Here is a 22,278-nt window from a genome sequence, read left to right as displayed (position 1 = left end):
CTAGGGTTTCAGGATTGTTGATTCTCTGTTTGGCTTAGTTTTTCGGATCTTTGTTGTGGAGGGACGGCGTGGTGCTTCTGCCTAGACCGCCATCTTGCCGGAGTCCTCCATAAATCAGTTCTTTTATAACAGTCTCCTGCTTGGGTCAGAGCTAAGGTTCTGTTCAGCCTGAATGGTGTTAGGCAACACTGCCCCCTAGGGGTTTTCTGAATATTCCCAGTAGACAAGTTGCCTACCTGTCAAGAAAGGTTCAGGGAATTTCATAACTCTTAAGCAATGTTAGGAGAGTCCCTGGGTGGTGCAAATGGTTAAGCTCTCCACCACTAGCTGAAAGGTTGGTTGTTCAAATCCACCAAGAGATGCCCCAGAAGACAGGACTGTCGAACTGCTTCTGAAAAGTCACAGCCTTGAAAATCCTAAGGAGCAGTTCTACTCTGCACATACGGGGTTGCCATGAGTTGGAATCAACTCGATGGCAACTGACAACAGTAACAACAAAAGCAATGGTAAAGAACATCTCAAATGTATGTGCAGCCATTTCACCTCAAGTAATGTGTAAGAGAAATAAAAACCCTATGGAAAAAGACATGGAATCCTATCCATAAACAGAGGGCAGACAAATGCTAACAAGTCTATGGTTCCCAAGAACAACAGCAGTGAAAGTCAGGCCAGTTTAGAATGTGAAAGGAAGTAATAATTTCTGCTCTGTGTGAGATTGGGCTTGAAAAATCACCTCGACCCACGACTCCCTATAGTGATTGTACACTCCATGAGGAAGAAGACTGCTCTATAAAGGAAAGAGCTGTCTCACTATCAGAGTTTGCAATTCTGTTGTAAGAACACTATCTGAAGGAACAGATTATCAGATACGCACTGTGATTTACCAGTGGATCAAGGGTGCAGAGTTTGCAGAGATCAGTGGTAGAGAACAGGCTGACAATCTGGCAGGATGGGACATATGGGTAGAAGAGCAACCGTGAATGTTAAAGATTGTCTGCAGCATTGTATGCAGTGACTTTGCTTTTCTTTAAAATACAACTTTTATATTATAAACATAAAAGAGAAATGATTTTTCTAACCTGTAACCAGACCAAACCAGTTGCTGTTGAATCGATTCCAACTCATAGCCACCCTATAGGACAGAGCAGAACTGCCCCATAGGGTTTCTAAGGAGCGGCTGGTGGATTTGAACTGCTAATCTTTTGTTTAGAAGCCGAGCTCTTAACCACTGCGCCCACCGGGGCTCCTGATTTTACCTAGGACTCACAAATGGCTTGTGTTTTCCCTAGAATTCTCAACTATTTGATTAGATTAACCAAAACCAGTTGCCATTGAGTCGATGCCAACTCATGGTGACCCTATATACGTCACAGTAGGACTGTCTTTCATAGAGTTTTCAATGGCCTTTTTTTTTTTTTTAGTAGACTTCCATGCCTTTCTTCTGAGGCCTCTGTGGGTGGACTTAAACTGCCAACCTTTCAGTTAGCAGCCAAGCATGTTAACGATTTGCACTACCTATGGTCTCCTTGAATATACGGAATTTTTACTACACAAAATAGAAGAGGGTCCAAAAATACCCAAGTCGTGGTATTTTCAATCGCGTCATATGCATGAGAAAGCTGGACAATGAATAAGGGAGACAGAAGAAGAATTGATGCCTTTGAATTGTGGTGTTGGAGAAGAATATTGAATATACCATGGACTGACAAAAGAACAAACAAATCTGTCTTGGAAGAAGTACAACCAGAATGCTCCTTAGAAGGAAGGATGGCGAGATTATGTCTTACATACTTCGGACATGTTGTCAGGAGGGATCAGTTCCTGGAGAAGGACATCATGCTTGGTAAAGTAGAGGGTCAGCAAAAAAGAGGAAGACCCTCAACGAGATTGATTGACACAGAGGCTGCAACAATGGGCTCAAGCCTAACAACAGCTGTGAGTTTGGCACAGGACTAGGCAGTGTTTCGTTCTGTTGTACATAGGGTCACTATAAGTCAGAATCGACTCGACGGCACCTAACAACAACAACGTAGGGTTTCATAGGCTGTAATCATTATGGGAGCAGATCACCAGATCTTTCTTCCTTGGAGCTGCTGGGTGGGTTCCAACCATCAACCTGTGGTTAGCAGCCTAGCCCTTAATTTTGTATCACCAGTGTCCTTCATAGAAGAGATTACTTACAAAGCAAATAAACAAATTTAACTAAAAATTACTGTTTGTGTTTGAGGTGAATGAACCTGGCACTATAAAGTGTTCGCATCTCTAAGGAGTTATATTATTTTCTGAGACCTTAGAATGTGAAAGATGAAGAGCAAACTGGGCAAATGCAGACACAAAAACAATGGCCTAGTGATTAGAAACAATGAAGAAATTTCTAAGAAGTGTCAGAAGATCAGTGAGAATGGCATGTAATAAAGAGGGTGCTTGGTCAGATTAGTGGTTAAGAGTTACGGCTGCTAACCAAAAGGTCTGCAGTTCGAATCCACCAGGCCCTCCTTGGAAACCCTACAGGACAGTTCTACTCTGTCCTATAGGGTCACTATGAGTCCGAAGCAACTTGATGGCAATGAGTTTGGTCAGCTTTGTTTTGCAGAAGCAAGCAACTCCAAACTCTAAATTTCCATAACAATACACAGTCCTTGTAGAATTAAATGCAGATTAAGTGTTGACCACAGTTCTGTTGCTGTTGTGTTCCAGGTTAGGGTCTATTCCAGTCTAAGGTATGTTCCACACTTCCTCTCATTTTGAGCCCCAAGAAGGAGCAGACTCTACATAGGAGAATGTGAATGTCAGCAAAGATGTGTTAACAGATTTGTTAAGGTAGAAATGGATAGAGTAGTGGTGCCTGAGTCAACAAGTAAAAGGGGAAATGCAGATGAATGCATGCAGGAAAATGGAAAACAAATAGAAATCAGACCCACTTCTGGGACAAAATCTTAGAAAAATCTAAGGGATTGAAGTCATCAAGACATTTTAAATCTGGAGTTCATGGTGGCATGAAAACGAGGATTTATTGAAATTCTTTGTAAGAAGATTGAAAAAATCTGCAGGAGATCAGGGAGAATTCAGTACGTAGAATTGTGCTTATTTTTCCTCTTTGCAGTAGTGCATCTCAATCACAATAACCAGGTGCAGCTGAGGTTGCAAGAGCTATACATTAATGAAAATATGGAAATAAATGACAGTCTATTTACTCAAAGCAAAAGCCCTTAAATCCCTTCCAATATTTTGTCCCTCAATCATTGTAATTAAGTTTATTTACCCTAAAGATGAGATTGAAAAATTCCTTGCTGGGAAAGCTGAACTATCTGAAGGAAGAAATAGAAGAATTACTGACAATTGACGATCTTTGTTACCACAAAAAATAAAACGTATTGGTCCCTGCCCAATAAAACTACAGAGAAGTCCACTAGTTGAGACAATGTCTGTATAAGTATTTATATCATTATGGACTCATGGATATTTATTTTATACTTTTAGTTATAATCCAATATTGCTTTCTTTTGTTTTTAAAATTGTTTCAGGTTTGATTACTGGGAGCTTTTTCAGCTGGCTCCTACATCCCTTTGACCTATCCCCATAACTCTGTGTGTGTGTGTGTGTGTTGAGCATATCCTCATATCTGTCACTACAAGATGCTCCAAGTGCATCTTAAGTACTCCTTGCTTCATTCCTACAATTAGTCATTTTTCCAAAGATAACTTTTGTTGTTGTTTGTTTGTTTTTTAATTGGCAAGTGGTATTAGAAAACAAGAACTTAGCAATAGACGTGCTCATTACTACTGAGGAATCATTGCTTCTAGGACTTTTCAGTTGGTAACTATGCATGTATAACACCTGTTGTCATCAAGTCACTTCTGACTCATAGCAACCCTATAGGACAGAGTAGAACTGCCCCATAAGGTTTCCAAGGAGCACCTGGTGGATTTGAACTGTAGACCTTTTAGTTGACAGCTAAGCTCTTTACCACTGCACCACCAGGGCTCCATATATGCAAGTATACTAGCTAGTATATACATGTTTTTATATGTATTTCCATATGTAACCATCTTTATTTATATTAAGCTAAACATAAGCTCATATTAACGTCATCAGTTGTAATTCATTACCATGCGGATTATTCTAGCTTTCTCCCTTTGTGTCGTAATCTTGCATTTTAACAGGGAGAAACTTGTCTCCCACCATGTTAGGGTGTAGCATACGGAGGCCAAGTAGTAAATGGAGTCCTCACTTAGGTCTTATGTGATGTGTGTCAATGGTAAGGAGTTGTTATACTTGGCAGCTGACACAATCCCCAAAGTCAGTCTTGGTCTGCGGTGTAAGAACAATCTCCATAGAGAAGGCCAAGTAGAGCCCTTTGAAACCACCTCTCCATCAGCAAAGATATAAATCAAATAAAACTGCACATCCCAGGAAGAGATTGAGATGAGTGCCACCCTTAAGGATCAAATTGATGCAATAGTGGTCATCCACATCATATTTCTATTTAATTAAAAAATGTAGACCCTGCAAAAAATGAATATATCCTGGAGGGCGATTGTAAGGTTCTGCAAACTCAACAAAATATCAGCCACAATTGTAGCTCCCATGCCAGAAATAGTAATTTTACTAGAGTAGATTAATGTGACCTCAAATAAATGATATGTAGTCATCAATTTGGTATAAATATTATTTTTATCCCAATCTGAAACAGTTCACATTCACATTCACATGTGATGGACAGTAATAAACATGTATATTAATTTCAAGGAGCCCTGGTGGTACAGTGGTTAAGTGCTTAGCTGCTAACCAAAAGGTCAGTGGTTTAAACCCAGCAGCTGCTCTATGGAAGAAAGATGTGAGTCTGCTTCCATAAGGAATACAGCCTTGAAAACCCTGTGGGGCAGTTCTACTCTGTGCTATAGGGTTGCTATGAGTTAGAATCCACTATATGGCAACAGGTTTGGTGTTTTGGTTTATATTAATTTCAGTTTGGAAAATTTTGGCCTTTGGACTTTATCTGGCCTATAGCCTGTATGGACTCTGAACTACAATGGTTTTTACATTAAAAAAAAAAGAAGAAGAATAAAAAGAAGAAGAAAGAGGATGGGGAAAAGAAAGAAGAGGAGGGTGGCACTCATCTCAATCATTCTTCTTGGGATGTGCAGTTAAAGAAGACAAAAGAAGGAGAGGAAGAAGAGACAAAGAAGAAATGACAGAGACTGTATGTGGCTTGTAAATGTTTATTAACACATTTTGCAGAAAATATTTGCTGACCTTGGTTCACGTTAACTTTTTCTTTGGTCTTAAAGAGACCAAGAGTTCTGGAATTCTGAGCATATCAGAGAACATAACATTATTCCACTACCTTGATAACATTATGTTGATTAGGTCAGATGAACAAGAAGTTGCTACCATGCTGAAAGACTTCATATTTCACATATGCTCCAGAAGGTAATAGATAAGCCTTATGAAGTTTTTGAAGGATCAACAGTTGAGAGTATACTGTGAAATTCCCTCCAAAGTAAATGGCAAATTATTGCATATTGCAACTCTAACCATTTTAAAAGAAACTCGATGCTAGGTGGATCTCTTTGGGTTCTGAAGGCAGCATATTCCACGCCTAGGAATACGGTTCTAGCCCATATAGCCATGGAAACAAAGGCCTTCCAGTTATCACTGGGTCTAACAGCATTAAAGAGCTCTGCAACAGGTATAGGTTCTAATGCCAGTTGCCTTGCCACTTGGACGATACATTCCAGCAAATTCTATACTATTGTATTTATCAGTGGTGGTAAAAGGTGCCATGTGCAATTTGTGGCAAGCACCAGTTGGAGAATCACTAACCAAGTCTCTGGAGTTATAAAACAAGGCCATTCCATCTGCAACAGAGCATTATAAATCTTTTGAAAAACAACTCTTGGCATATTTCTGTGCAGTGATAGGGAATGCCTGACCAGTAGACATAAAATGATCATGTGGCTGGAACTGTACATCAGAATCTGGATACTGTCAGATCTACCAAGCGATAAAGTTGGGCAGGCCCAGCCAAAAAAACCATCATAAAGTGGAAGCGGTACATTCATGATGGGTACAAACAAAATCAGAAGGCACAATCATTTTGCAGGAGCATGTCGTTTAGACCCCTGTAACCCCCACCATTGTTTTACCTGAACTCTCCCATAACTCGTGCCTATTTCCATACACAGCATCTTGTACAACTAGCTGGAGGAGTAAGAAAAGTCTTGAACTTGGCTAATACTGGATCATGTCAACATAGATATATGCAAAATTAATGCAAAGGGCTTAAAAGTGGCAAGTAAAAATCTTCCCCAAGGACCAAGATTCAGGCAGGGTAGCTATTCATTCACTTTCTGTGGAAACAGAAGTGTCCTGAGATTAGACTATATATAGACTGACGGTTAATGGATAAAAGTCTGGCCAGCTGTTCAATGTCCTGAAAGATGAATAGTTGAAAGATTGGACAAGGAAGTCTTTGAGGAAGGCATGTGGATGGACATATGGGAGGGTGCATGAAGTATGAAAACATTTGTATCACTTGATAACATTCACTAGAGAAAATACACCGTGGAAGAGGCACTAAATAACCATATAGACAAAGTAATATGGTTAGCTGACACTAGCAAGTCTGTTATCAGCCACCCAGTTCTGGCATGATGAACCCATGAAAAAGTAGCTATGGTGGCAGAGACAGAGACTACACATTGGGCAGCAACACAGACTCACAGTTCTCAAAGTTGTTCTATTGTTAGTGTGGAACGCCGGAGCCTGTGATACGGCACCATTCCTGGAAAGAACAATGAGCAGAGAACAATGCTGAATCTGTGATATGACAACATTCTGGAAGAGACCAACAGCCTCTTGATGGCAAGTTGACTACACTGGACACCTTGAATTCATAAAAGGCCAGAATTTTTTTCTCATAAAAAAATACACATATTCTGGTTGAGTGTGTCATTTCTTCCAGGGCCTCAGCCAACACCACTGTGTATTAAGGATTAAAAAAAAAACCTGCTGTTGTTGAGTCGATTCCGACTCATAGTGATCCTAAAGGACAGAGTAGAACTGCCCCATAGAGTTTCCAAGAAGCACGGGGTGGATTCGAACTGCCGACCTTTTGGTTAGCGGTTGTAGCTCTTAACCACTACGTCACCAGGGCTTAGTGAAGGTTTAACCCACTGTCATGGGTCCCACATAATGTCACATAAGATCAGTTGATCCACTATACAACATTCAGGTATGAGGCTGGGCTCATGACCACAGAAGCTACTGGTAGTATCTCATACTATACTATTCAGAAGCTTCTGGACTCTTAAGAGTATTGGAATGGCTTATTGAAGGCACAGCTAAGCTTCCAGCTGAGAAGTCGTACTCAGCTAGAATATGCTACTGTCCTCCAGGACAAAGTTTATGTATTGAATCAAAGATTGTTATATGGTGCTGTGTCACAAATATGAAGAATATATGGTTCTGGAAACTTTGGGGTGAAGCAGGAGTGGTCCCACTTACTATCACTTCAGATAAATTATTGTAAAACTTTATGCTTTCCTCTGCACAACTTTGGGTTTTACAGAGATAGAGGATTTGGTGCCAAAGGGGAAACATTAAGAGTCCCATTGAATTATAAGCTATAACTGATACATACGTGTTTTGAGCTTCTTGTTTCCAGAGACCTGCAAGAAATAAGATGTGTCAGTGTATTAGAATTAGTAATTGTCCCTGATCATCAGTAGAAAACCAAACCAAACACCCAATGCCCTCAAGTCAATTCTGACTCATAGCTACCCTATAAGACAGAGTAGAACTGCCCCCTAGGGTTTCAAGGCTGTAATCTTTAAGGGAGCAGACTGCCACAACTTCCTCCTGCCAAGCGGCTGGTGTGTTAGAATCACTGACCTTTCAGTTAGCAGCCAAGTGCTTCACCAGGGCTCCTTTTGATCATCAATAGAAGATAAGGCTAATATTACATATTAGGGTCAGGAAACAATGTTTGTGTAATCAAATTGACTAACTGGAATTATACTTGCTGGAAAAATTGTGACTCTAAATAAGCCTGTGCATAAACACAGCCTAAATAGAATATGGAGCCCTGGTGGCATAGTGGGTAAGAGCTTGGCTGCTAACCAAAAGGTCAGCAATTCAAATCCACCAGCTGCTCCTTGGAAACCCTATGGGGCAGTTCCACTCTGCCCTATCAGGTCGCTATGAGTCAGAACTGACTAGACGGCACTTAACGAAAACAACAACGAGACTATGGTTACCAGGAGCTCAGGCCATTTGAACATAAGAGTTTGGGTCACACCCTTACGTAAGCTGCCATCACCAGCATAATTGAGAGCCAAGGTAAAGAGTTAGGAATAGACAGTGGAGGAGGGATAGTATGAATATCCGTTGTTTCTTCAAGACCAATTACAGTGGCAGGAGTTATAGTTCATCTCATTAACCTCCTACTTCAAAGTTTGCCTTCAAGAGGAGCAGCCCAAGAGAATCCTGGAGAAGCTACACCCCAAGTATATATGGAAAAGTACATCCAAATGTCACAAGGAGTGGATAGTGACAGGCAGAGAATTCCTGTCCAGATTCCCCTACAAAGAAGAAATTGCTGCCCATTTTGAGGACTGGGTTTAGCAGACAGCCACCAGTTACCAGGCCTTCAGGTGCAGAGAGCCATCTTGTTCCATGTTACGTCCTTCCCAAGGAAACCTGCATAAAGTGATTGAGTAGGATGGGAATATAAAGCCTAGTGACTTTGGCCCAGTACAGAATAACTGTAATAGGCAATACTGGCTCTCAAATTCTGTACAAGATTTGACCAACGATATACTGAACCTGCATTACAGTTTAATTTCTTCCTTTTCTTGTGATATGGCACCCTCATCCTTCATTTTACAAGTGTTTATCCCTAGTAACTGTCTTGTACTACAGACTTCTTCACAACTTCTGCTCTCAAGAAATCCAACTTTGTGCATTTTTGTGGAGTTTAATTTTAGCGAGGGATTGAGTTTTTTTCCAAATGAAGACCATGTTACCGAAATGCTTGGAATGGAGACAAATATTTATATTTTGGAAAATAAAATAGTGATTTGGGTTATGGATTATCTGGTTCATATCTAACTCTTTCTAGTAATCTTGGTTGGAGAACATGAATGACTTATTTATTTATTGTGGTATATATACATCTATTTATCTGTCCATCTGGAGTGGCACAGTGGTTAAGAGCTCAGCTTCTAAGCAAAAGGTCAGCAGTTCAAATCCCCCAGCCACTCCTTGGAAACCTTGTGGGGCAGTACAACCCTGTCCTATAGGGTTGTTATGAGTTGGAACAGACTCAATGACACATAACAATAACAGTATCTGTCTGTCTGTCTATCTATCTATGTCTACATAGATATGACAAATTATTTGCCATTTCAATAGTTTTTACAGGTACAATTAAATGAAGTCAGTTATGTTTGTTACATTATACTATCATTACCACTATCCATTTTCAAATATTTCCATCATATTTAACAGAAGCTTAGTGCCCCCTAAGCAATGACTCCCTCTTTCTCTATCCCTTCCATTCCTGGTAACCAATAAAACATTTTGGTCTCTACGAATTTGCCTATTTTAGATATTTCGTATTTGTGGAATCATGCATTTTGTCCTTTTGTGACTGACTTATCTCACTCAGCATAATGTATTCAAAGTTCATCCAAATTGTAGCTTATATCAGGACTTCCTTTCTCTTTAGGGGAGAGTAATATTCCATTGTACGTATACACTACATTTTGTTTATTCATCTTTTGATGTACTTTTTTGATTTTTCCATCTTTGGGCTATTGTGAGTAGTGCTGCAATGAACATTGGTGTACATGTCTCTGGTTTTGTTCCTGCTTTCAGTTCTTTTGGATATACACCTAGGAGTGGAATTGCTGAATCATATGGTAATTCAACAAGCACATGAAAAGATGCTTAATGACATTAGCCATTAGGAAAATGCAAATCAAAAGTGTAACGTGATATCACTTCACCTCCACTAAGTTGGCTATTATTAAAAAAGGGGCAGACAATGGGCGTTGGCAATGATGTGGAGGGACTCATGCACTGCTGGAGGGACTGTAAAATAGTACAACCACTGTAGAAAACAGTTTGGAGCTCCCATGAATGACATTTTAATTATACTATGACATCAAAGTAAAACTAATTCATGTAACAGTTTAACTCATTCAGAAGCCCTTGGGACAGCAGCTAATAATAGAATGCTCCACCTCATTGTTCCTAAGTGAATTCACAGGAGTTGAGAAAATACATACAAACAGTACATTGGTTTAAAAACTAGAAGTAGCAAGCTACAGAGGAATTTTTGTCCAGGAAAAGGAGGAAATTCTACCATGATTGACTCTTTCAGTCTAGAAAGAGGGGAGCAAATGGATTTCCAATGATGCTTCTTGAGAACAATGAGAGGAATACACACACGCACACACATACATACACACATCAGAGGAAATTTCAGGGGAAATTCTCTTTCTGCACCAATATTCTCCCTGCACCAATAGTCTTTCTCTTATATTATTTCTTCTTTCTTTTCCTTTTGATAAAAGTCTTAACATTTAGAAAGCAGAAATTAGGATATGCGCATAGGGGAGAATCACTAAATAGACCACTTGCTTTTCCTTAAGTACATACTTTGTGCCTGTTGTATCCTCATAAAAAGACTTTTTATAGCTATCATGTGCTCCAGCCAAACCCAGGACTTATGGTGTGGCATATACTCTTTGCATATGAACATCAACAACCTTGACTGCAGCATGTGGCTGGGTAAGTAAAGTGGGATCCTGGGATCTTGTCTTGCTAGGCAAATATCCATTTTATATCTCATTCTGTCTTAAATTCTGTATTGGAATTTTTACTTTACATGAGGGAATGCTGATTATCATAATATTCTTCCTTCTGTTTGTGATGAGGCAGTTAATGCTGTATTTCAGAAAATGCACTACTGTATATAAGGTAGAACATGGACCTTAGTTTTTGCATTCTTTGTAGAAAAGGAATCGCCATCGGAAATGAAAATATTTGTTTGACTCTCAAATTATTCTTCCTAGGTCAATAAAACACATTTAAGTCTTTCTACTGAAAAATAAACTATATATTTATAATTTTTTATAGTAAGTTATATTTCCCCAAACTGGTAAAACATTATAAACATTTATTATTGTAAACAAAATAGATTCCACCTAACCCTGATATGTTTTGCTGTGATTAATTGCATTGAGTTCAATTTTAAATTGAATATGCAGGAATTCTATTATGTAATGATTTACTTCTGTTCATTAAAAGAACAAATTACTTTGATACGGTGTTTTGATATTAATTAGTTGCATAGAAGATATTTAAATCATCTTTCCTTTTTACCTCTTTGGAATGAAATAAAAGTTAAAATTAAAATAATAAACAACACAACTAGAAGGTGCCTGGCTACCACCACCGACTGCTCTGACAGGGATCACAATAGACAGTCCTGGACAGAGCGAGACAAAAATGTAGAACAAAATTCTAACTCACAAGAAAAAAGACCAGATTTACTGGTCTGACAGAGACTGGAGAAACCCCCTGAGTATGGCTCCCGAGCACCCTGATAACTCAGTACTTAAGTCACTCCTGAGGTTCACCCTTTAGCTAAAGATTAGACAAGCCTATAAAACAAACAATAACACATGTAGTCAACCATGTATGAGAAGAAATGGGCACACCAGCCCAAAAACAAAGAAGAAAAGGCAGGAAAGGACAAGAAAACTGGACAAATGGAAATGGGGAAACTGAGGTCAAGAAGGGAGAGTGTTGACAAATCGTGGGGTTGGCAACCAATGTCACAAAACAATATATATATAAAATGTTTAATGAGAAAGTAATTTGCTCTGTAAACTTTCACCTAAAGCACAATAAAATAAATAAATAAATAAAGACAAGGAAGGCCGACAAAAAAATTAAAACAATATATGTTAGAACAATGTTTATATTTAGATGGGCATCGTAGTGCAGTGGTTAAGAGCTCAGCTGCTAACCAGAAGTTCTGGCAGTTCAAATCCACCAGATGCTCCTTGGAAATCCTATGAGGCAGTTCTACTTTGTCCTATAGGGTCACTATGAGTTGGAATCAACTTGATGGGAACGGGTTTGGTTTTTTTTTTTTTTTTTGGTTTTGCACGTACACAACCAGTTATTTCTGAAATTCATAGTTTTCATTAGTTTTAAAACTTAATAGAGTTTCCTTAAACAAAAAGCAACAACTATTCACGGCTACCACCAGTGACCCCCCGTGACAGGGAACACAGCAGAGAGTCCCTGACAGAGCAGGAGAAAAGTGTGGTGCAGAACTCAAATTCACATAAAAAGACCAGACTTAATGGTCTGACTGAAACTGGAGGAATCCCTGAAGACATGGCCCCCAGATGCTCTGTTAACCTAGAACTAAAACCATTCTTGAAGCCCACTCTTTAGACAAAGATTAGACTGGACTATAAAACATAAAATAATACTCGTGAAGAGTGTCCTTCTCTGTTCAAGCTGATACATGAGACTAAATGGGAGGCTCCTGTCCAGAGGCAGGATGAGAAGGCAGAAGGGAACAGGAGTTGGTTGGGTGGACACAGGAAACTCGAGGTGGAAAGGGGAGTGTGCTTCAAACTATAGGGACTGCAACTAGTATCACATAATAATATGGGTATGAATTTTTGTATGAGAAATTAACTTCAGCTGTAAACTTTCACCTAAAGCACAGTTAAAAAAAAAAAAAATTATTCAGATTCTATATGTTACTAATGCATACCTTCCAAAACACAATCCTTTATAGAGCTTGCCTCAGTAATAAAAGATAATGAGGTGTAATTCAGATAATTTGTTAATTAACAGGCCTAATTGATTTTCTATTCCAAACTAGTAAAAAAGTTAATGTGCATCATATATTTTTATGCATATATAAAATAGATTTCTATTTGCAAGTCAAAATCTAAATGCAGGCTTTCAATTCATTTCAAATTACAATAAACAGTGTAATCAATGATACAGATTAATATGACGCAACTGATTAATGCATTTGCCTGCTATCAGAAAGGTTGGTGGTTCAAGCTCTCCCAGAGGTGCCTTGAAAGAAAGACCTGACAATCTACTTCCAAAAAATCAGCCACTGAAAACCCTATGGGGCACAGTTTTACTCTGTCACACGTGGGGTTCTCATGAGTTAAAATCAACCAGACAGAAGCTAGTCTGGTCATTAACAATTTTAATGGAAAAAGATAATTTTACCCCAAATGTTGAAAGATCCAGACAAAAATAATCTTTTCCATCATTTAAGAATCTCTTAAATTAACTATGATCTAAAATATATTTCACATAAAGTCATTTAATTCCTCATTCTAAGGCCAATCTTCAATATACTTGGGCAGTATGGCATAGAGGTTGTTGGTATTGACTTTGAGTCGATAGAAAGACAAACAAAAAAAAAAACACCCGTATACCCACTTTGAAAGAGATAAAACATGATAAATATAGCTAAATATCCTTATATACGTATTTATTCATCTTCATATTTATTTTTTCATGCGCCAGTAATAACTATCACAGGAATAATTTTTCTTTAACTTGTAATTTGTCATTTCTAGGCATGTCTTTTCATAGTTAATACATATTTGTGTTTATTTAAAATATATATAATATTTTTTACATATGATACTGCATTACTGAATGCACTAATCTACTCAGTAAATATTTATTGAACGAAATTACTCACACATAGAAAACCCAAGGAAAAGAAAGAAAAATTACACACAAATTATAGAATTAAATAACACAGCAGCCTAAAAAATTATTTGACAAACAATACCATTATATATGCAAAAAAATTTATAAAATTTAATGGAAGTGCAGATTCATTTTTATCAATAATAAAAAGATCAAATATTTATATGTTAACTATGCAAAAATGTGAAATAACTATATGAAGCAAATTTTTAAACATTCTTGAAGATCTAGTACACACAGAAACACACACTCACACACTCATATACGAAGACCTGATCAATTGAAGACATATGTGCTTTGTCTCTGGGCGCCACAAATGGTTAAGCACTCCACTACTAGCCAAAAACTTGGCAACTCAGACCCACCCAGAGGCTCCTTGGAAGACAGGCCTGAGGATCTTGCTTCCAAAAGCTCATAGCCTTGAAAATCCTATGGAGCACAGTTCTGCTCTGCACACATGGGGTCTTCATGAGTTGGAATGGACTCAACAACAACACAATGCTTAGGAATACTCAAAATCATAAAAATGTCAGATTTTCTGAAGTTCAACTTTACACACAATGTAATTATGGTCAATATACCACTGTATTAATTTTCCCCAGAACTAGATAAGATGAATCTAAAATTCACATGGCAAATTAAACAAATATGTATGTCTGGGGACACTCTAATCAAGAAGTACAATGAGAATCTTCATGATATTCCAGAGATTAAAATTTATGATAAAATACAAACAAACGAACCACATCACTCTTGCCCATAAAAACAATATCATAATAATAGAACTAATAGAACATCCAGAAACAGACCAAAGGCATGGATCAATTTAGCACGTAGTACTGGTGGTATCACAAATCAGCAGAGTGCAGTAAAATGGACAATAAAGAATTTATGGATAACTAAGCAGTCATCTCATAAGATAATCAGGTTAGAAGACGGTCTCACAATGTACATCAAGATTAATTTATGTTTTATATTTAAATATATCAAATATTTAATATTATAAAATATTTAAACATAAAAATAAAACATTCTTTATACCTTTGAGATGAATTAAACCTTCCTATGATTCAATAAAAACCATAAACTAAAGATAAATTTAAATGTACAAAAATACTTTTGAATGCAATAAACTCTACACAATTTCAGAAAACAAAACCAGAGAAAAAATTGCAAATTTGTTTACAGAAAAGGCACTGATATTAATAAAAGAATCAGTAAAGTTTATGAAAATAAAATTCAGAGAATATGAAATACAAATGTTCCTTAAACTTTAATATAGCCATTCTCACACATAGTAAGATAAATACAAGTGAAAATTATCCTGCAACAGCATTCCTCATCTCCAACCAGGACATTAATAAACCCCATGCATTTTCTGTATCTAAATTTTGTGAAATGTACAAAAGATTCATCAATACACTTTCTTGTTAAAATTTTTCTCGTTAAAATATTTGCCAAAGAAAAGTACTTTGAACATAGTCAAAAAAGTAGTTCTGTGAAATTTGTGATAAAATGTGTAATGTTTCAAAGGGAAAAAGTTATAAGCAAAAATACCCTTCATTTAGCACAATTTCTAGAGACTATTTTCAAAAACTTACAGAGACATTTTCTCTACTAAAAATACTAAGATTTAGAGAAAACAATCAATTGAAAATATAAAAAAAATGAAATGTATCAGTCACAAGATGCATCTTTGTAGAAGAGCAAAGACAATTTTATAGCAAACTAAAAATAAGGTCGTATTGTAAAAAAAAAGTCATGAAATACTCTTAACATAGTTTTGTTTTAAATATGGCTAATAAAATGATTAAAGTGCATGAACGCAGGCAGGGATAATTATTCTGTTTATGTTAATTTTGAGTCTAAAATGATCCAAATAAATTTTTTTTAATTAATATTAATATATTATTTTGAATTTCAGTAAACATTTTAGTGTTTAATATGGTGTCTTCATAAAACTCTTGTATAGGTGAAGCAACATATTACAGTTCACACATTTTGGAGGTAAATTAATATTTCAAAAAACTTATGATTTTAATCATTCAAATACGCGTTTTTACTCCCAAACGTATCTCAATTTGTGCAGTAAATCGTATGACCATTCGAATTATTTCAGTCAATGTACAAATCCTTAAGTTATGTTAAGAAGATTGTTTTCTAAAATATTTTCTGTTAAGATTAATGATTGCTTGCTTTCTGCTCTTTTCTCATTTTCTCTCTCATTAGCTTCTCACTTCCTTTACCTCTTGCTTCTTTATCTCTTCTTATTCCTTTCTCTAAAGCATCTTGCAATGGTAATCTAATACTAGGACAATTTAATGTTTAGATAAACTTCCCCATTTTTTTTCACCTAAAATGTATACTTTCTAACCTAAAGTTTACTTTTTTGGGGTCATATTATTAATAAACATATTTTAAAACTTAGTTGACACCAGTTACAATTGTTAGCTTGAAATGCAATGTCTAGAAATGGTTTAAGAACACTCCATATATTTATTTAATCCTACAGTGTAAAAGGCCTTTAAAAGTGACTGTGATAAGATATTTTGAATTCTGCCTAATGGATTCAGTAAACTGTAATATGCTTTTTTTTTTTATAAAATGAAAAGATGAGTCAATCCGATCACATTTATAACCACATGTTCGTTTTGTGAATACAAACTTTGCTAAATGTGTGTTAAAATTTGGTTTTTCTTACGCGCTTCTGTTAAAACCTACTTTATCTTAGCATAGTTTCTGAGAATTTGTAGAATAGTAGAGGATTTAGGGGAAAAAGAATGTTTCCCTATTTCTGTTGTTATTTCAGTATTTCCACATTTACAGCCAGGTCATGTTGGAGAAGAATTTAAGAAACTTCAAAGAAATGAGATGAAGTTTTAAGTGGGATTACAATAAAAAATAAAGATCAATATCTAATTGCTAGGTATTTATTAGACAAAAACACTTTCCAAATGTATCACGGCGTAAAAAATAACGTAGACATGGATTTTGTGCTACACACCTGAGAGGAAATAACGTAGGTAGTAGCATGGTATAATGCAGAGGTTCTCAGTGTGGTCCTCAGCCAGCAGCAACAGCTTCACTTGGAAACATGTTAGAAATGCAAATTATCGAGCCCCACCCAGACCTACTGAATCAGAAATCCTAGGGTAGGGTCGAAGCAATCTGCTTTAACAATCACCTCCAGATGGTTCTGACACAGCTGAGTGTGAGAACCACTGATACAGGAAGTTTAAAAAATCTAGATTTTGCTAAGTACTGTACAAAATTATGTCCTAAAAGATTTCCAAAGTTGAGTTCTATTTTCTTTTCATAAAATATAGCTCGTTCTGAGTTGCAGTGGTCCTTAATCCTTTCAGCATTGCTTGGTCAATTGGTCAGCCTCTGTGAATACATCCAAATCAGTTGTTTTTCTTTCTACTGCTACTGTTGTGGACTATTGCACAAAGAAGCTTATTAATTGTGATTAATAAGATAAAAATTCTGAATTCCAATTTCTCCTGAACCTTCAGTGTTGCCAGTTCATCTATTATACCTAGCATTTATGATTTATGATGCTTAACAATATAAATGTCTGTCATCCTCCTTAAACCTTGTAGCCAGTGTCCGCTGCCACACAGAGACAAGTAAATCCATCCTGCTGGGAATGTCAGAACGGTATTGTGCTTTCTCTCTCTCTTTCTCTCAACACACTATAGTGCAGTTAGCTCTCCTCATCCTATACCATGATTTAACAATTTTTAAGCATCATTTCTTGTTAAAAAATGCAACTATATTATTATTGTTATTCATCTGAATAGCATTAGATTTTATAGGTATAATTCAATATATTAACTGAACCCTATTTTTGGAGAATTTAATAAACACTGGTGGTGTAGTGGTAAGAGCTACAGCGGCTAACCAAAGGTTGGCAGATCAAATCCACCATCCGCTTCTTGGAAACCCTATGGAACAGTTCTGCTCTGTCCTTTAGGGTTGTTGTAAGTCAGAATCAACTTGATGGCCATGGGTTTAACCAAAAATATAAAAATTATTTTTGTGCATTATTTCATTTGTTTGAAATGATCTCCTATGTATTTTTGCTTATGAAACACCACCGTCATTCAAAATAACATTTTGTCTATGCCTCTTTTATCATTTTGAGTATTTTATATAGTATTTGTGAAATTTCTATCAGTTTACTTGATTCTATGTGTTAGTATCACCACTATAAAGATTTTTTTTTTTAACATCTCTGTATAGCGCTTAGTTTAGAATAATCCTGATACACATATCTGAAGAACATGTGAGTGTATTAAGCATATCAAATATCTTAATAATTTTCTATTTGCTTTCATTATTTTAAATTGTTTAAACTATGTGAAATCTATGCTCAGTAATTGACCTGAAACTGTATAATCAAGTTTTTCAATGTTTCAATAGATTTGAATCTGTAGGAGGATAAACACAAAACAAAACAAAAAATAAAAATGAACAATGAGCATGTCCAAAATTTGGGAAGTGTGACTAAATTTCATGAATATAAATGTGCTGTTAGTGTAGAGATCAAGAAGTGTTGGATTTCTGGGAAATATGAGCAATCAGGCATGTTGATTTCCATTTTATCAGTTGAATTTTGGTACCATCTATATAAACGTTTTCATTTTTTTTTTACTCTACTTTAGATGAAGGTTTACAGAACAGATAGTTTCTCATTGAACAGTCAATACACGTATTGTTTTATGACATTGGTTAACAACCCCATGACATGTCAACACTCTCTCTTCCTGACCTTGAGGAACTTTGTTTTGGATAAAATATACATAGCCAAAATTACACCATTTCAAAAGTTTCTATATGTACAATTCAGTGACATAGATTACATTCTTCCAGTTGTGCTGCTATTCTCACTATCCTTTTCCAAATTATTCCATCACCGTTATCTTCAACTCACTGCCCCCTGGGCTTCCCATAAAACCTTTTGAGTTACTGTTCACAATTTGATTTCACATAGATAATTCTTTTTTTTTTTTTTTTTGCACCTTAGATGAAGGTTTGCAGAACAATATTTTCTCATTAAACAGTACACATATTGCCCTATGACAATGGTTAACAACTCCACGACATGTCAACGCTGTCCCTTCTCAACCTTGGGTTCCCTATCACCAGCTTTCCTTTCCCCTCCTGCCTTCTAGTCCTTGTCCCTGGACTGCTGGGCCTGGTTAGTCCCGTTTTGTCTTATGAGGCTCTCCAATCCCTGGCTGAACAATGAACTTCAGTAGTGACTTCACCACTGAGCTAAAAGGGTGTCTGGGGGCCAAATTCTCAGGGTTTCTCCAGTCTGTCAGGCCAGTAAATCTGGTCTTTTTTTGTGAGTTAGAATTTTGTTTTACGTTTTTGTCTTGATCTGTCCAGGACCCTTTCTTGTGATCCTGGTCAGAGCAGTCAGTGGTGGTAGCTGGGCACGATCCAGCTGTACTGGACTCAGTCTGGTGGAGGTGTTGGTAGCTGTGGTCCATTAGTCCTTTGGACTGATCTTTTCCTTGTATCCTGTTCTCTTCATTCTCCCTTGCTCCCGAAGGGGTGAGACCAGTGGAGTATCTTAGACGACTACTCATAGGCTTTTAAGACCCCAGATGCCACTCACCAAGGTAGAATGTAGAATATTGTCTTTATAAACTGTGTTATGCCAATTGAGCTAGATGTTCCCTGAGACTATGGTCCCCACAGCCCTCCTCCCAGCAATTCAGTCCCTCAGGGAGTTTGGATACGTCTATGGAGCTTTCGTTGTACAAGTTGTGCTGGCTTCCCCAGTACTGTGTACTCTTACCCTTCACCAAAGTTACCGCTTATCTATTGTCTATTTAGTTTCTGCTCCCCACCCCTCTCATCCCTCGTAAACAACAAAGATTGTTTCTTTTTGTGTGTAAACTTTTATATGAGTTTTTACAGTAGAGTTCTCATACAATATTTGTCCTTTTGTGATTGACTTATTTCACTCAGCATAATGTCCTCCAGTTTCATCCATGTTATAAGATGCTTCATAGATTCATCATTGTTCTTTATCATTGCATAATACTCCATTGTGTGTATGTACCATAGTTTGTTTATCCATTCTTCTGTTGATGGACATCTAGGTTGTTTCCATCTTTTTCTATTGTGAACAGTGCTGCACTGAATATGGGTGTGCATACGTCTATACGTGTGATGGCTCTTATTTCTCTAGGATGTATTCCTAGGAGTGGGATTGCTGGATTGTATGGTATTTCTATTTCTAGCTTTCTAAGGAAGCACCACATCATTTTCCAAAATGGTTGTATCATTGTGCATTCCCACCAGCAGTGCATAAGAATTCTGATCTCCCCACAGCCTCTTCAACATTTGTTATTTCCAGTGGTTTTGATTCGTGCCAGTAATGCCAGGGTGAGATGGTATCTCATTGTGGTTTTAATTTGCATTTCTCTAATGGCTAGTGATCGCGAGCATTTCCTCATGTGTCTGTTAGCCTCTTGAATGTCTTCTTTGGTGAAGTGTCTGTTCATTTCTTTGCCCATTTTTTAATTGGGTTATTTGTCTTTTTGTTTTAGAGGTGTTGAATTTTCTTGTAGATTATAGAGATTAGACCTTTGTCTGACTTGTACTGTCCAAAAATTTTTCCCGGTCTGTAGGTTCTCTTTTTACTCTTTTGGTGAAGTCTTTTGATGAGCGTGTTTAATTTTTAGAAGATCCCAGTTATCTAGGTTATCTTCTTGCGTTTGTGTGTTGTTGGTTATGGTTTGCATCCTGTTAATGCCGTGCATTAGGGCCTCTAGCGTTGATCCTATTTTTTCTTCTATGAACTTTATAGTTTTAGCTTTATATTTAGGTCTTTGATTCTTTTTGAATTAGTTTTTGTGTATGGTGTGATGTGTGGGCCCTGTTTCATTTTTCTGCAGATGCACATCCAGTTTTGCCAGCACCATTTGTTAAAAAGACTTTCTTTTCCCCATTTGATGGACTTTCGACCCTTATCGAAGATCAGGTGAATGTAGGTGGATAGATTTAGATCTGGGTTCTCAATTCTGTTCCATTGGTCAATGTATCTGTTGTACCAGTATCAGGCTGTTTTGACTACCGTAGCTGTATAGCAGGTTCTGAGGTCAGGTAGTGCAAGTCCTCCTACTTTATTCTTCTCTTTAATAGAGCTTTGCTTATCTGGGGCTTCTTCCCTTTCCATATAAAGTTAATGATTAGTTTTTCCATATCTTTAAAGAATGTTGTTGGTATTTGGGTTGGGATTGCATTGTATTTATAAATTGCTTTGGGTACAATTGTCATTTTTACTGTGTTGAGTCTACCTATCCATGAGCATGGTATGTTTTTCCATTTATGTAGATCCCTTTGGGTTTCTTGCAGTAGTGTTTTGTAATTTTTTTTGTATAAGTCTTTTACATCCCTGATTAGATTTATTCCTAAGTATTTTATTTTTTTTAGGGGCTATTATCAATTGTATTGTTTTCCTGATTTCCTTTTCTTCGTTCTCTTTATTAGTGTATAGGAATCCAACTGATTTTTGTATGTTTATCTTGTATCCTGCTACTCTACTGAAACTTTCTATTAGTTCCGGTAGATTTGCCATGGAGTCTTTAGGGTTTTCTATGTATAGTATCATATCATCCTCAAACAGGGACAGTTTAACTTCTTCATTACCAATTTGGGTGCTCTTTATTTCTTTTTCTTGCCTTATTGCTCTAGCTAGGACTTCCAGCAAAATGTTAAATAGAAGTGGAGATAAAGGGCATCCTTGTCATGTTCCTGTTCTCAAGGGGAATGTTTTCAGCCTCTCTCCATTAGCAATAATGTTGGCCATTGGTTTTGCATATGTGCTCTTTATTTTGTTGAGACATTTCCCTTCTATACCTATTTTATTGAGAGTTTTTATCAGGAATGGGTGTTGGACTTTGTTGAATGGCTTTTCTGTTTCAATTGAGATGATCATGTTATTCTTTTCTTTCCTTTCATTTATGTGGTAGAGTACATTGATTGATTTTCTAATGTTGAAGCATCCTTGCCTACCTGGTATGAATCCTACTTGGTCGTGGTGTGTTATTTGTCTGATATGATGCTGAATTCTATTGACTAGAATTTTGTTAAGAATTTTTTCATCTATTTTCATGAGAGATATTGGTCTCTAATTTTCTTTTTTTTGTGGCATCTTTGCCTGGTTTTGGTATCAGGGTTATACTGGCTTCATAAAATGAATTTGGAAGTAACCCTTCCTTTTCTATGTTCTGAAATAGTTTGGATAGTACCACTATAAACTCTTCTCTGAATGTTTGGTAGAGTTCTCCATTGAAGCCATCTGGGCTAGGGCTTTTCTTTGTTAGGAGTTTTATTATTACCTTTTGAATCTCTTCTCTTCTTATGGGTCTGTTCAGATTTTCAACATCACTTTGTGTTAGTTTGGGTAGGTAGTGTGTTTCTAGAAATTTATCCATTTCCTCTAGGTTTTCAAATTTGTTGGAGTATAGTGTTTCT

This window comes from Trichechus manatus, unplaced genomic scaffold (genome assembly GCF_000243295.1).
Source record: "Trichechus manatus latirostris isolate Lorelei unplaced genomic scaffold, TriManLat1.0 scaffold00013, whole genome shotgun sequence".
Classification (NCBI taxonomy): Eukaryota; Metazoa; Chordata; class Mammalia; order Sirenia; family Trichechidae; genus Trichechus; species Trichechus manatus.
The sequence above is the reverse complement of the archived record's forward strand: the minus strand, read 5'-3'. Positions refer to the sequence as shown.